Genomic DNA, 5,000 nt, shown 5'->3' with positions numbered 1-5,000 from the left:
AGTTATCTCCAATATGCGACATTCCCGCTGTCCCTATACATGAGCTGCGGGCTGTACCAGTTACGAGCTAGAGACGCGACCGCGTTGCTCTCTGTACGAATGCCGATGCTGAGCGGTCAGCTAGGAGGCGCTCCATCCATGTCGGTACCGGTGAGCGTTGCACTCGCAGTCGCAAGAACGTACGGCAAGTATATTACCTGGAAGAGTCAATGACAGTCCACGCCCCCCTGCGTGGGAAGAGTCTTTCTAGGCCATGACCCACCGGAAGGGCGCAGCGTCCCCCACCCCAGACATGTGACGTCACACCATCGGTATTGACGACTAGACTGATTCCTTATAATCATTTGCCATACACCGGTGGAAGCTGCCGAGACGAGTAACTACATAGCGGGCTCGCCGTGTCACTAATGTACAGAGATACAACAGTTTCGACTGGAACCGGATTAAACGTATACACGGCGCTGATTAGTAATAGATAGAGCCATCAGAATACAGATAATGTATACAACTGTCCGTATACATGCTGAAAGACTCTGCTCACAATCACAACCACACGTCAGCCACACACCCTTATCACGCACTACTCTCTGCCTGTAACACGCACACAGACAATATGTAAGCACCAGCATGGAACAACACCCAGTGCATCCTCTCCGCCACATTAGACAATCCACACTGTCATAACCAGACTGGGAGGTCCACTCAGAAAACAGAATATCCCACCCACCCGACAACCACCATTGCTCAGCCAAGCCACCAACACCCACACATGTCCTACACAGGGGTGCACCCAACATCACAATACTGCCTCCTCTCACAGCACACAAACAATGGCAGGAATGAAAGACACAGGTCTGCCACAAGCATGGAATGAGAGCGCCGCCTGTCATGAGCCAAAGGTGCATCCTGACGTGGCAAATCAGATGATGCCGCAGGCATCCACTTACTATAATCACAATCAACAAACCGGCCGCCCCGCCCCGCCCCCCATTAAACCTTTCCTTACAACAATGTGTACCTTAACCTAACCTATATCGTACCGTAACCTAACCTATATCGTACCGTAACCTAACCTATGTCGTACCGTAACCTAACCTATGTCGTACCGTAACCTAACCTATGTCGTACCGTAACCTAACCTATGTCGTACCGTAACCTAACCTATGTCGTACCGTAACCTAACCTATGTCGTACCGTAACCTAACCTATGTCGTACCGTAACCTAACCTATGTCGTACCGTAACCTAACCTATGTCGTACCGTAACCTAACCTATGTCGTACCGTAACCTAACCTATGTCGTACCGTAACCTAACCTATGTCGTACCGTAACCTAACCTATGTCGTACCGTAACCTAACCTATGTCGTACCGTAACCTAACCTATGTCGTACCGTAACCTAACCTATGTCGTACCTTAACCTAACCTATGTCGTACCTTAACCTACCCTATGTCGTACCTTAACCTAACCTATGTCGTACCTTAACCTAACCTATGTCGTACCTTAACCTAACCTATGTCGTACCTTAACCTAACCTATGTCGTACCTTAACCTAACCTATGTCGTACCTTAACCTAACCTATGTCGTACCTTAACCTAACCTATGTCGTACCTTAACCTAACCTATGTCGTACCTTAACCTAACCTATGTCGTACCTTAACCTAACCTATGTCGTACCTTAACCTAACCTATGTCGTACCTTAACCTAACCTATGTCGTACCTTAACCTAACCTATGTCGTACCTTAACCTAACCTATGTCGTACCTTAACCTAACCTATGTCGTACCTTAACCTAACCTATGTCGTACCTTAACCTAACCTATGTCGTACCTTAACCTAACCTATGTCGTACCTTAACCTAACCTATGTCGTACCTTAACCTAACCTATGTCGTACCTTAACCTAACCTATGTCGTACCTTAACCTAACCTATGTCGTACCTTAACCTAACCTATGTCGTACCTTAACCTAACCTATGTCGTACCTTAACCTAACCTATGTCGTACCTTAACCTAACCTATGTCGTACCTTAACCTAACCTATGTCGTACCTTAACCTAACCTATGTCGTACCTTAACCTAACCTATGTCGTACCTTAACCTAACCTATGTCGTACCTTAACCTAACCTATGTCGTACCTTAACCTAACCTATGTCGTACCTTAACCTAACCTATGTCGTACCTTAACCTAACCTATGTCGTACCTTAACCTAACCTATGTCGTACCTTAACCTAACCTATGTCGTACCTTAACCTAACCTATGTCGTACCTTAACCTAACCTATGTCGTACCTTAACCTAACCTGTATTGCGCCTTAACCTAACCTGTATTGCGCCTTAACGTAACCTGTATTGCGCCTTAACGTAACCTGTATTGCGCCTTAACGTAACCTGTATTGCGCCTTAACGTAACCTGTATTGCGCCTTAACGTAACCTGTATTGCGCCTTAACGTAACCTGTATTGCGCCTTAACGTAACCTGTATTGCGCCTTAACGTAACCTGTATTGCGCCTTAACGTAACCTGTATTGCGCCTTAACGTAACCTGTATTGCGCCTTAACGTAACCTGTATTGCGCCTTAACGTAACCTGTATTGCGCCTTAACGTAACCTGTATTGCGCCTTAACGTAACCTGTATTGCGCCTTAACGTAACCTGTATTGCGCCTTAACGTAACCTGTATTGCGCCTTAACGTAACCTGTATTGCGCCTTAACGTAACCTGTATTGCGCCTTAACGTAACCTGTATTGCGCCTTAACGTAACCTGTATTGCGCCTTAACGTAACCTGTATTGCGCCTTAACGTAACCTGTATTGCGCCTTAACGTAACCTGTATTGCGCCTTAACGTAACCTGTATTGCGCCTTAACGTAACCTGCATTGCGCCTTAACGTAACCTGCATTGCGCCTTAACGTAACCTGTATTGCGCCTTAACGTAACCTGCATTGCGCCTTAACGTAACCTGCATTGCGCCTTAACGTAACCTGTATTGCGCCTTAACGTAACCTGTATTGCGCCTTAACGTAACCTGTATTGCGCCTTAACGTAACCTGTATTGCGCCTTAACGTAACCTGTATTGCGCCTTAACGTAACCTGTATTGCGCCTTAACGTAACCTGTATTGCGCCTTAACGTAACCTGTATTGCGCCTTAACGTAACCGATATTGCGCCTTAACGTAACCTATATTGCGCCGTAACGTAACCTATATTGCGCCGTAACGTAACCCACATTGCCCCTTAACGTAACCTATATTGCGCCGTAACGTAACCTATATTGCGCCGTAACGTAACCCACATTGCCCCTTAACGTAACCCACATTGCCCCTTAACGTAACCCACATTGCCCCTTAACGTAACCCAACACACGTTGGGCCTTAACCCAACACACGTTGGGCCTTAACCCAACACACGTTGGGCCGTAACCCAACACACGTTGGGCCTTAACCCAACACACGTTGGGCCTTAACCCAACACACGTTGGGCCTTAACCCAACACACGTTGGGCCTTAACCTGCTCTGTAATTGTCATACGACGCGTTAAATTAGTGTAGTGTTGCCTAACTGCAACCCCCGCAATATAGTTTGCTACTCGCACTGCCCGGTCCCCAGTGTATCGCTTCATGTTAAACACCTTGCAGCTATACACTGTAATGTGGATGGCAGCAGGACGTACATGCTCAATGCCCTTTGCAGTTGTTCATTGGCATTTGCAGTTGTTCATTGGCATTCGCATGGCGAAGCACTTAGCCTACGCTGTGGTACGGCCTGTGTCAACTGTCCGCTGATGTTGTACGTCCAAATCACACACTGTACTGCACATTGGTCCTCATGTACTGAATGATACATCGTGGTACATGTGACCGTACAACGACTGCGCCAACAACGGCGAACCATGCGGTCCAAATGTTGTGCACTCAGCTACGTGTCGTCTCCCTATAAGAGCTGGATTGCAGTGTGGTATGCCCTGGATGGCGATCAGCATGAGCCGTCTGTTGATGTAGTGGCGCGTGTTGTCAGACGTAGTCGTCTCTTCTCACACACCGTGATAGCACGGTGCACTGCGTTCCACATCTGCGACATGCGACAGAGGCCGGTTGACAGTCGTTCGCGCAATGGACATCGCATACGTACGGGGGCCACCTTCCACGTGTTCGCTAAGCGTGGACATGTTGTTGCGTGTATGTGGGCAGACAGTGTGTCGTGACACCTGACACAGGCATGCAACAATCGTTGAATTTGCAAATGGCGATGGACGCCTACGTTTGCTGGTGACGTTACGCAAATGAACAACTGGTAAACCGTTGTGGTGCGGTTGTTCTCGCTAGGGGTGAATCAGTGATGGCGACGATCGGTTGAGCTACCAACCGGTTGTTGCAGCGATACCCACCATGCCCACGAACGTGAATGGCATGTGGGTGTGAAGCGATACGCGGCGGTGGCTGGGTGGGACCGTCCCCGGCCGGTGAGGGGGGGCCTCCCGGCGTGTTGGCCGTGCGGTGCGTGGGCGCACGCGCTACAGCCGGCTGGTGGGGGCGGCCAGTGGCAGGCGCGCCGGCCGACGGAGGCGGCAGGCGGCGCAGCTGCGCGCCGGCGCACCCTGCACGCGGCGCCGTGCGGCCAAAGTAGGTCCTCGCGGGCCCGGTGCGAAGCGCGGTGGACATCTGCAGTGTGCTGGTCCGATTGAGGACTGTGTGCGCTGAGGATGCGCCGCCGCCCGGCGCTCGGCGCCGCGACGCCGTCTGCTGCTCGGTCGCCTCTGCGGTTCTCGCAGGTGGTTTGTATCGCAGCTGTGCGGACGTGTTGGCGCGTGCGCTGTGCTGGGAGAGTTCGCTTCGGCACCCAAGTGGGGCTTTTGTCCTTCTGTGGCGCTGGCGTTGGAGCTGCCGGTCACCGTAGGTGGCGCGTGTTGTCTCCCGCCGGCAATGCCACGACAGCACGCTCCCGGGCCTCTGTCGGCAGCGGCAAGCTCAGTTGGGAGCACGGGTGGTCGCACCTA

Source organism: Schistocerca americana, unplaced genomic scaffold, assembly GCF_021461395.2.
Source record: "Schistocerca americana isolate TAMUIC-IGC-003095 unplaced genomic scaffold, iqSchAmer2.1 HiC_scaffold_1313, whole genome shotgun sequence".
Lineage (NCBI taxonomy): Eukaryota > Metazoa > Arthropoda > Insecta > Orthoptera > Acrididae > Schistocerca > Schistocerca americana.
The sequence above is the reverse complement of the archived record's forward strand: the minus strand, read 5'-3'. Positions refer to the sequence as shown.